The sequence below is a fragment of the Heteronotia binoei genome, chromosome 2 (genome assembly GCF_032191835.1).
Source record: "Heteronotia binoei isolate CCM8104 ecotype False Entrance Well chromosome 2, APGP_CSIRO_Hbin_v1, whole genome shotgun sequence".
In the NCBI taxonomy this organism is placed as follows: domain Eukaryota; kingdom Metazoa; phylum Chordata; class Lepidosauria; order Squamata; family Gekkonidae; genus Heteronotia; species Heteronotia binoei.
In genome coordinates this window covers 9,248,240-9,260,415 of record NC_083224.1, presented here as the reverse complement: position 1 = coordinate 9,260,415, position 12,176 = coordinate 9,248,240, and positions in this window count along the sequence as shown.

Sequence of the window (12,176 nt, the reverse complement as noted above, 5' to 3'; positions counted from 1 at the left end):
GGGGTAACGTTGCTTTCACGTTTTCACGGCAGACTTTTTACGAGGTAGTTTGCCATTGCCTTCCCCAGTCTTTTACACTTTCCCCCCAGCGAACTGGGTACTCATTTTACCGACCTTGGAAGGATGGAAGGCTGAGTCAACCTTGGGCCGGCTACCTGAACGAGCTTTCGCTGGGATCGAACTCAGGTCGTGAGCAGAGAGTTCAGATCACAGTACTGCAGTACTGCTGCTTTACCACTCTGCGCCACGGGGCCTCTAGGTTCTGTGATAACCAGCCTCTATATCGCTTTACACAATTTTTTTTTATTATTCTTATAAACCTCTTTTATATTCTTTGAAACCTTTTCACAAAATATAATTTCAAACTATGCACTGATGAACAGAACACCCTGGTGAACAAAAAGGAAGAACACAGTCTTTGAAAGTTCAGAATAAACTGTCTTGTAAAGATCAGGTTCCGTCCTTCCACATAATAGAGGGAATCCACAGTCCGCTTGCTCCTGAGGAGACCCCATGATGTCTTTTTGGAAGCTTCAGCTTGGGGAGGACAGTGGCTCAGTGGTAGAGCATCTGCTTGGTAAGCAGGATGTCCCAGGTTCAATCCCTGGCATCTTCAAAAAGGGTCCATTGCGTCTGCAATAAAAAAGGCCAACGCCATGCTGGGAATTATTAGGAAGGGAATTGAAAACAAATCAGCCAGTATCATAATGCCCCTGTATAAATCGATGGTGCGGTCTCATTTGGAGTACTGTGTGCAGTTCTGGTTGCCGCACCTCAAAAAGGATATTATAGCATTAGAAAAAGTCCAGAGAAGGGCAACTAGAATGATTAAAGGGCTGGAGCACTTTCCCTATGAGGAAAGGTTGAAACGCTTGGGACTCTTTAGCTTGGAGAAACATCGACTGCGGGGTGACATGATAGAGGTTTACAAGATAATGCATGGGATGGAGAAAGTAGAGAAAGAAGTACTTTTCTCCCTTTCTCACAATACAAGAACTCGTGGGCATTCGATGAAATTGCTGAGCAGAAAGGTTAAAACGGATAAAAGGAAGTACTTCTTCACCCAAAGGGTGATTAACGTGGAATTCACTGCCACAGGAGGTGGTGGCGGCCACAAGTATAGCCACCTTCAAGAGGGGTTTAGATAAAAATATGGAGCACAGGTCCATCAGTGGCTATTAGCCACAGTGTATGTGTGTATATAAAATTTTTTGCCACTGTGTGACACAGAGTGTTGGACTTGATGGGCCGTTGGCCTGATCCAACATGGCTTCTCTTATGTTCTTATGTGACACAGAGTGTTGGACTTGATGGGCCGTTGGCCTGATCCAACATGGCTTCTCTTATGTTCTTATGTCCAGGCAAGTAGGCGTGAAAATCCTCAGCTTGGGACCCTGGAGAGCCGCTGCCAGTCTGAGAAGGCAGTACTGACTTTGATGGACCAAGGGTCTGATTCAGTAGAAGGCAGCTTCAGATGTTCATATGAGATGTACACAACCCAACACAGCTGTGTACATCTCGAGCTGAAGCTTCAAAAAAGATTCCCTCTATTACGTGGAAGGACGGAACCTGATCTTTACAAGACAGTTTATTCTGAACTTTCAAAGACTGTGTCCTTCCTTTTTGTTCACCAGGGCGTTCTGTTCATCAGTGTCTAGTTTGAAATTATACTTTGTGAAAAGGTTTCAAAGAATATAAAAGAGGTTTATAAGAATCAAAAAAAATTGTGTAAAGTCATATAGTGGCTGGTTATCACAGAACCTTATGGTTTACTCTTGTCGCCTTTTGCTGTGATTCTCTCTGTGTTGCTGACTCTCAATCCCCAGGTGGGGGCCCCGGTTTGGAGGCCCTCCCCCCCCCCCCGCTTCAGGGTCATCAGAAAGAGGGGGGAGGAAAATGTCTGTGCCAGCTTGTGGTAGCGGCGGTCGCCCTCTAGTGCCCAGCTGCTGCTTCCAACTGCAGAGAGCCAGTTTGGTGTAGTGGTGAAGTGTACAGACTCTTATCTGGGAGAACCGGGTTTGATTCCCCCACTCCTCCACTTGCACCTGCTAGCATGGCCTTGGGTCAGCCATAGCTCTGGCAGAGGTTGTCCTTGAAAGGGCGGCTGCTGTGAGAGCCCTCTCAGCCGCACCCACCTCACAGGGTGTCTGTTGTGGGGGAGGGGGAAGGTAAAGGAGATTGTGAGTCGCTCTGAGCCTCTGTCCTTGAAAGGGCAGCTGCTGTGAGAGCCCTCTCAGTCCCACCCACCTCACAGGGTGGGTGTTGTGGGGAAAGAAGGTAAAGAAGATTGTGAGCTGCTCTGAGACTCTTCGGAGTGGAGGGTGGGATATAAATCCAATATCTTCATCTACCTCACAGGGTGTCTGTTGTGGGGGGGAAGGTAAAGGAGATTGTGAGCCGCTCTGAGACTCTTCGGAGTGGAGGGCGGGATATAAATCCAATATCTTCATCTACCTCACAGGGTGTCTGTTGTGGGGGAGGAAGGGAAAGGAGATTGTGAGCCGCTCTGAGACTCTTCGGAGTGGAGGGCGGGATATAAATCCAATATCTTCATCTACCTCACAGGGTGTGTGTTGTGGGGGAGGAAGGGGAAGGAGATTGTGAGCTGCTCTGAGACTCTTCGGAGTGGAGGGCGGGATATAAATCCAATATCTTCATCTACCTCACAGGGTGTCTGTTGTGGGGGAGGAAGGGAAAGGAGATTGTGAGCCGCTCTGAGACTCTTTGGAGTGGAGGGCGGGATATATATCCAATATCTTCATCTACCTCACAGAGTGTCTGTTGTGGGGGAGGAAGGGAAAGGAGATTGTGAGCCGCTCTGAGACTCTTCGGAGTGGAGGGCGGGATATAAATCCAATATCTTCATCTACCTCACAGGGTGTCTGTTTTGGGGGGGGGAAGGTAAAGGAGATGGTGAGCCGCTCTGAGACTCTTCGGAGTGGAGGGCGGGATATAAATCCAATATCTTCATCTACCTCACAGGGTGTCTGTTGTGGGGGGGGAGGGAAAGGAGATTGTGAGCCGCTCTGAGACTCTTCGGAGTGGAGGGCGGGATATAAATCCAATATCTTCATCTACCTCACAGGGTGTCTGTTGTGGGGGAGGAAGAGAAAGGAGATTGTGAGCCGCTCTGAGACTCTTCGGAGTGGAAGGCGGGATATAAATCCAATATCATCTTCTTCTCTGAACTGAACTGTGCTTTGGTGAGATGGCATTCCAAGAGCCTGCCACCCTGAGGATATTGAGAAGAACAATGAACAAGGATGACGGGCACAGCTTTGCTTCCAGGGTGCCCTTGAGCAAAAGTTAATGTGAAACTCTTGAGCGCATTTGTAATGTGACAGCAGCCTGCCTGTGTTTTTGCTGCATGTCCGTTTGCAGAACCTGAGCAAGGCTATTAAGGATAGGACGTTTTGGAGACAGTTAATTCATGTGTGTACATGTTACGTGGCCCATCGTCGCTTCTGACTTACGGGGTCGCTATGAATGAATGGAAAAAATAGATGGGAAAAGTGGAGAAAAGGGCAACTAGAATGATTCAGGGGTTGGAACACTTTCCCTATGAAGAAAGGTTGAAACGCTTGGGGCTCTTTAGCTCGGAGGAACGTGGACTGTGGGGTGACATGATAGAGGTCTAGAAGATAAAGAAGGTAGAGAAAGAAGTCCTTTTCTCCCTTTCTCACAATACAAGAACTCGTGGGCATTCAATGAAATTGCTGAGCAGTCGGGTTAGAACAGCTAAAAAGAAGTACTTCTTCACCCAAAGGGTGATTAACATGTGGAATTCATTTCCACAGGAACAGGGATATTGGGTTTTTAAAATCTCATTACATTTGCTAAACCCACTCTCGCTGACTATAGCTATATATCCACAGTATTCCAATGTATTTCTCTTTTAGAATAGCGTATCAGAATAATGTTTTTTTGCGTTGACATACTCGAATAAGGGATATTGGCTGTTTATCTCATTACATATACTAACCCATCTTCCACTATATTTTAATGCATTCTTTTTTTCTAATGGCAAACTAGAACTATGTTTATATGTGTGTTACATGTTTAAATTCTCTCTCTCTCAGCTTGGCTTCGCGAACGAAGATTTAAGAAGGGTGCAATAGTCCATGTTTGCTGCAGGCTCGCTGGTGGCTGACAAGACCAATGTGGGACAGGCAGGTCCGGCCACAGCGGCTGCAGGGAAAAGTCTGATTTAGGGTTGGTCCTGTAGCAGTGCGATTCTTCCTCAATCTCCTTTTGTCCTCAAGACCAGCTATGCGTGTGTTCTCAAAGGAAGAGACAGCCTGGTGGATGGTGTGCCTCCATGCTTTGCGATCTGAGGCTAGGTCAGACCACTGGTGATGGTTGATGTGACAGGTGCTAAGGGATTTCTTCAAGGAGTCCTTGTACCTCTTCTTTGGTGCCCCTCTATTTCGATGGCCGGTGGAGAGTTCGCCATACAGGGCAATCTTGGGAAACTAACGCGCTCATTTTAAACCCAAAGCTAACATTATAACAGGCTCTTATTTATGGCACTTCACACCTAATGACATACACATCGATCTGCTGTTCTGACTTATATCGCCTCCTTGTTGATGCAGCCCAGTTAACATAAACTAACAATCACCAGACCCCAAATTGTGCTTCTTTTAATCTGCTAACAAACATCTCCATGATTTTGCATACTACCGTAATTCACTGCCCACTTTCTCTATACTTCGGACTGTTTGCCATTCCATCCTATTTTCTGATGAAGTGTGCTTCTAGCACATGAAAGCTTGCATTATGAATAAAACTTTGTTGGTCTTAAAGGTGCCACTTGACTCCTACTTTGTTCTTGACTGAGTCACTCTTCACATCTGTAGAAAATCAAGTGATCAAGTTAGCATCTGTAAACCATCAGGTCACTTCGACTTTTCTGAGTTGACAACTTGTTTTCAATAATATTAATTAGAGGTCCTTCCTTATTCCTTCCAAAGTTCTTCTCCTCAAGCATTTCATAACAAAGATCTGACTTATATTAGTATCTGGAAAACACAATTCCTAAACCAGCTCAATGGGTAACTTCAGTTCATGTTGGTTCATCTCAACTTGTTTGTTGAAAAACCAGGCCTTCCTTTAAGCAGTTATGATATAGTATGGTATTTGATGCTATCAAAATAGCTAACAACGTTCTTGTATAGGCATTTTATAATTGATATTAAGAACATAAGAACATACGAGAAGCCCTGTTGGATCAGGCCAGTGGCCCCTCCAGTCCAACACTCTGTGTCACATAAGAACATAAGAGAAGCCCTGTTGGATCAGGCTAATGGCCCCTCCAGTCCAACACTCTGTGTCATATAAGAACATAAGAGAAGCCCTGCGGGATCAGGCCAGTGGCTCATCCAGTCCAGCACTCTGTGTCACACAGTGGCCAAGAAAACCCCAGGTGCTTTTGACTTCCTGATTTTAGTCTGACCTAAAGCCAGAGGGTTTCTAATTTTGCTTGAAAAGGTCACTGGATGTTGTAAAGGTGAGGCCTCTTCTGGCAAAGCTAGTACCTTGGGTGTAGGTGGCGAAATCGCTGACTGAGAAACTTGGCCATTTCCTGGAAATCCACTTAACGTGGAGGTCGCTATTGATAGGATTAATCAGGACTCTTAGCAAAGCAGCTTCTTAGCTCTTATTATTTATTTAATCCCATTTATACCCCCCCCCCCCCACCGAAGCAGGCTCAGAGGGGCGAACAAAGCCAATAGGTCAAAAACCTTGGGGGACCATGATATTCATAGGGTTGCCAAGTCCAACTCAAGAAATACCTGGGGACTTCGGGAGTGGAGCCAAACGAAGAAGAATTGAAGATTTATACCCCATCCTTCTCTCTAAATCAGAGCCTCAGAGTGGCTTACAATCTCCTATATCTTCTCCCCACCCCCCCAGAACAGACACCCTGTGAGGTGGATGGGGCTGAGAGAGCTCTGACAGAAGCTGCCCTTTCAAGGACAACTCTGTGAGAACTGTGGCTGGCTGAAGGCCATTCCAGCAGGTGCAAGTGGAGGAGTGGGGAATCAAACCTCGTTCTCCCAGGTAATAGTCCGCACACTTAACCACTACACCAGAAACACCAAAAGAAGCAAGGCTGTGACAAGCACAATTGAAAGGAGTTCTGGCAATCACATTTAAAGGGACTGCACTCCTTTAAACTGCCTTCCTTCCACTGGAAATAATGGAGGATAGGGTGCCTTCTTTGGGGGCTCATAGAATTGGCCCCCTGGTCCAATCTTTTTGAAACCTGGGGAGTCTTTTGAGGAGAAGCACTGGATACTATGCTGAAATTTTGGTGCCTCTACCTCAAAAATCAGCCCCCCAAGTCCCAGATACCCATGGATCAATTCTCCATTATACCCTATGGGAATCGGTCTCTGTAGGCAATAATGGAGTGCCCAGGAGACATTCCCCTCCAATTTCTGATGGCCCTGAAGTCGGGGGGGGGGGCTCCAAAATGGGGGATTCTCTGCCCCCAACTGGGGATTATGCTCAACAAAAAGGGATTGCAGTTAATAAGACAGGTAATGAAAGAAACAACTACTGTGGTGTGCTGGCTAACGATATTTAATAAAACCATTTTAAAACCTTTGTGAATTATCTTTTTATACTTCACATTATAACAGAGATCCATTCTCACTTTTCAATATTACAAGAACAGTCCTATGAGCACCGGGATGTGGGCTCGTTTCGTCAATGAACTTCCTCAGGAGAAATCCTTCCTAAAATCCTTCCAGGGTTACCGGCATTTTGCAACAACCCCATGTAAATGCTCTTCTTCGACATCTTCTACGTCAAGTTCCCTCGTCCTGGAATAAACCAAAGTACACTCAATGACACTTAACTGCAAGTACTTCGATTTGGAGCTTAAGCCAGTCCAAATAGAGACCGTTTTCGCACACAGCTTACCACGGGGTCACGTTCCTGTTCTCTCCGCAGCGTCCGTCGGATTTCCCATTCTCTGCGCCGAAGTTACAAGAAGTGCCGCGGCTTTTGCGTAGCAAACGTAAACCGCTAAAATCCGACGGAGTCTCAGAGCGGCTCACAATCTCCTTTCCCTTCCTCCCCCACAACAGACACCCTGTGAGGTAGATGAAGATATTGGATTTATATCCCGCCCTCCACTCTGAAGAGTCTCAGAGCGGCTCACAATCTCCTTTCCCTTCCTCCCCCACAACAGACACCCTGTGAGGTAGATGAAGATATTGGATTTATATCCTGCCCTCCACTCTGAAGAGTCTCAGAGCAGCTCACAATCTCCTTTATCTCCCTCCCCCACAACAGACATCCTATGAGGTGGGTGGGGCTGGAGAGGCCTCTCACAGCAGCTGCCCTTTCAAGCACAACCTCTGCCAGAGCTAAGGCTGACCCAAGGCCATGCTAGCAGGTGCAAGTAGAGGAGTGGGGAATCAAACCCAGTTCTCCCAGATAAGAGTCCGCACACTTAACCACTACACCAAACTGGCAAAGAGCTTGCTTTGCCAGGCTCTCTCTATTGCCTAGCAGAGCTACTGAGACAAGCCTCTCTTCCTTCTATTGGCTAAGGCTCCTCCCCCTCCTGGTCTCCTGGGGAAGGAAGGAAAGACAAAAAAATACTGGAGTGATGGTAAAGGAAGGAAAGAGCCAGAGCTTCCTTTGCCCAGTTCCCTGGATCCCATGGGAGAGATACCAAGAAAGCACCTTTAAGACCAAAGAGGGCTAATGTTTTAAGCATGTTTTAAGTTTTTTTTTAAAAAAAGATATTTAATTGTGTTTGTCTGTGTCCTTTATAAAGTTTATTTCTCTGCCTAGCATTACATTTCATGACCCACACAGGCTGGCCCGACGAGGTCTCATTTATATCTGCTCCGGCCCTCATAACAAATGAGTTTGATACCCCTGCTCGATAATTATTTTCTTTTTCATTTTAATTTTGAGCAAGCCATTCTTTTGACAGCAAATCAGCTCAAAGTCACTTAGAATCATAGAATCGGAAGGGACCTCCAGGGTCATCTAGTCCAACCCCCTGCACAATGCAGGAAACCCACAAATACCTACCCCAAATTCACATCGCTGTCAGATGGCCATCTAGCCTCTGTTCAAAAACCTCAAAGGGAGGAGAGCCCACCACCTCCCGAGGAGGAAGCCTGTTCCACTGAGGAATCGCTCTAACAGTCAGAAAGTTCTTCCTAATGTTGAGCCGGAAGCTCTTTTGATTTGATTTCAACCCGTTGGTTCTGGTCCTATCTTCCGGAGCCACAGAAAACAATTCCACCCCATCCTCTATAGGACAGCCCTTCAAGTACTTGAAGATGGTGATCCTATCACCTCTCAGCCGCCTCCTCTCCAGGCTAAACATCCCCAGCTCCTTCAACCTTTCCTCATAGGACTTAAGTGGGAGATTTTAAGCAGGCCAATCCTGGGGCTTCTACTGAATGCAAAAACCTCTTAAAGTTTATTGGCAATACCCTATGCCTTACCCAACTGCAGACTGGCAACCCTAGAGATTCAGCGGAAGACAGCTTGGTGTGTCTATTTCAAAAGAGGTTGGTTTTCCCCAAAGGTATTTGGCAACTCTCTCTGGAGATAATCCCTCATCTCCCGCAGAGGAAAGAAGAATCACAAGAGGCTTCTAATGGGGCACATGATTATCCCCCTGATAGCTGCTAGTGCCTTGGCTAGAAGGAAAGGCACGAGGCGTCAGTCTAAGGGCAAAGAACGGAAAAGAGACGTGGTTCCGTTTTCAAATGAGAAGCACGAGAGCCGGGAGGTCTGCTCTCTGGCTGAGTCATCTCCTCTCCTTCATTCCAGATGTGCGTGGCCTGGTTGGGCTCACTGCGTGGCGAAGGGGGAAGGCACTCTGTTTACGTTCAGAGACAGTCGCCTTCCTTACAAAAATTGCCTGCGGCCCAGTTCCCATCCTCAACAGGATCCCCAAGACAGATGACAATGAGTTTAAAAAAAAAAAAAAAATAGAAATGCATGATACAAAATACTCTGAAACCATCAAGAAGCAAAACGATCAGTGGCACAATTAAAAAAAATATGCACCAGCATTCATAAGCCATTTCCTTTAAGGGGAGGAGCTGGGGCTCAGTGACAGACCCTCTGCTTGGCATGCAGAAGGTCCCAGGTTCAATCCCCATCATCTCCAGTTAAAAGGACCAGGCAGGAGGTGATGAGAAAGACCTCAGCCTGAGACCCTGGAGAGCCAGGAGGAGGAGCCGTGGCTCAGTGGTAGAGCATCTGCTTGGTAAGCAGAAGGTCCCAGGTTCAATCCCCGGCACCTCCAGTTAAAAGGACCAGGGAGGAGGTGATGGGAAAGACCTCAGGCTGAGACCTTGGAGAGCCAGGAGGGGGAGCCATGGCTCAGTGACAGACCCTCTGCTTGGCATGCAGAAGGTCCCAGGTTCAATCCCCATCATCTCCAGTTAAAAGGACCAGGCAGGAGGTGATGAGAAAGACCTCAGCCGGAGACCCTGGAGAGCCAGGAGGAGGAGCCGTGGCTCAGTGGTAGAGCATCTGCTTGGTAAGCAGAAGGTCCCAGGTTCAATCCCCGGCACCTCCAGTTAAAAGGACCAGGGAGGAGGTGATGGGAAAGACCTCAGCCTGAGACCTTGGAGAGCCAGGAGGGGGAGCCGTGGCTCAGTGGCAGAGCCTCTGCTTGGCATGCAGAAGGTCCCGGGTTCAATCCCCATCATCTCCCATTAAAAGGACCAGGCAGGAGGTGATGGGAAAGACCTCAGCTTGAGACCCTGGAGAGCCAGGAAGTGAGGCTGTAGCCCAGTGGAAGAGCCTCTGCTTGGTACGCAGAAGATCCCAGGTTCAATCCCCGGCCTCTGCAGTTAAAAGGGCCAGGTAGGAGGTGATGGGAAAGACCTCAGCCGGAGACCCTGGAGAGCCAGGAGGAGGAGCCATGGCTCAGTGGAAGAGCCCCTGCTTGGCATGCAGAAGGTCCCAGGTTCAATCCCCGGCATCTCCAGTTAAAAAGGGTCAGGTAGTGAGTAATGTCAAAGACTTTGTGGTATGTTCAGGGCCTTTTTTGTAGCAGGAACTCCTTTGCCTATTAGGGCACATCCCCTGATGTAGCCAATCTTTCAAGAGCTTACAGTAGGCCCTGTAATAAGAGCCCTGTAAGCTCCCAAAAAAGCCCTGAGTATATTTATTGTATATATGCAATAGAACAGTCTGCTCTCCACCGCACTCCGCACTCTCGAATATCTCTGGGATTTAGTTTGGTCCTGTTGGGTGGAGCCCTTGTTTCAGTTTTGCATGTTGGCTGAAGTTGTTGGCTGTGGGAATTGTTCCCTTGCAAATAAACAGTTGATGTTTGGAGCCAGCTTGTCTCTGCTGAATGGACCTGAGAACAGGTGTCTGAGGGAGTACTTTAACCTGGGAACCCACAGCTAAAGGACATGAACAGATTTCAATTTGAGGCCCCAGACCACGGATGACCAAACTGTGGTCCGGGAGCCACGTGTGGCTCATTCGCACATCTTGTGTGGCTCTTGAAGCCCCCACCGCCCAGTCAGCCAGCTCGGAGAAGGCGTTGCTCTTTTTAAATCACTTCTCCTAGCCAAACCATCCAGCAGATTGGAGAATGCATTTAAAATTAACGTTGCCTTCTTTCCACCTCTCCCTCCCCCTGCCTGCCTGCTCTCAACCCTCTGTCATTCATGTCTTGCAGCTCTCAAACATCACAGTTATATTTCTTAATTAAATATACTGTTACATTTAAAACCAACAGTTAGAACTAACAATTTCAACCACAGATTAATTTGGTGCTACGATCTTGATGTGAGTTGTGAGTCACTGCATCAATTAATGTGCTCTGGGGCCATCCTTCCTGAGCTGAGGCCAAAATGCTTGAGCCAGAGGCTAAAAAACTGTGAGCTCGCTCACACTAACTCAGCTTAGCGGGAACACTGCTGTGAGTTGATACTTCCTGAGCGAAGACATAAATGTGGGAGCCGGAGGCTAAAAAACCGTGAGCTACCTTACACTCTCAGCTTAGCGGGAACACTGCTGTGAGGTCATTCTTCCTGAGTGAAGACAAAAATGTGGGAGCCGGGGGCTAAAAAAGTGTGAGCTACCTCATACTAACTCAGCTTAGTGGGAACACTGCTGTGAGGTCATTCTTCCTGAGTGAAGACAAAAATGTGGGAGTCAGAGGCTAAAAAACTGTGAGTTACCTCACACTAACTCAGCTTGGCGGGAACACTGCTGTGAGGTGATTCTTCCTGAGCGAAGACAAAAACGTGGGAGCTGGAGGCTAAAAACCGTGAGCTACCTCACACTAACTCAACTTGGCGGGAACACTGCTGTGAGGTGATTCTTCCTGAGCAAAGACAAAAATGTGGGAGCTGGAGGCTAAAAAACTGTGAGCTACCTCACACTAACTCAGTTTGGCAGGAACACTGCTGTGAGGTGATTCTTCCTGAGCAAAGACAGAAATGTGGGAGCCAGAGGCTAAAAAACTGTGAGCTACCTCACACTAATAGCTTAGGGGGAACATTGCTGTGAGGTGATTCTTCCTGAGCGAAGACAAAAACGTGGGAGCGGGAGGCTAAAAAACTGTGAGCAACCTCACACTAACTCAGCTTGGCGGGAACACTGCTGTGAGGTGATTCTTCCTGAGCGAAGACAGAAATGTGGGAGCCAGAGGCTAAAAAACTGTGAGCTACCTCACACTAACTCAGCTTGGCGGGAACACTGCTGTGAGGTCATTCTTCCTGAGCAAAGACAGAAATGTGGGAGCCAGAGGCTAAAAACTGTGAGCTACCTCACCCTAATAGCTTAGGGGGAACACTGCTGTGAGGTGATTCTTCCTGAGCGAAGACAAAAACGTGGAAGCTGGAGGCTAAAAAACTGTGAGCAACCTCACACTAACTCAGCTTGGCGGGAACACTGCTGTGAGGTGATTCTTCCTGAGCGAAGACAGAAATGTGGAAGCCAGAGGCTAAAAAACTGTGAGCTACCTCACACTAACTCAGCTTGGCGGGAACACTGCTGTGTGGTCATTCTTCCTGAGCGAAGACAGAAATGTGGGAGCCAGAGGCTAAAAAACTGTGAGCAACCTCACAATAACTCAGCTTGGCAGGAACACTGCTGTGAGGTGATTCTTCCTGAGCGAAAACAAAAACATGGGAGCTGGAGGCTAAAAAACTGTGAGCTAC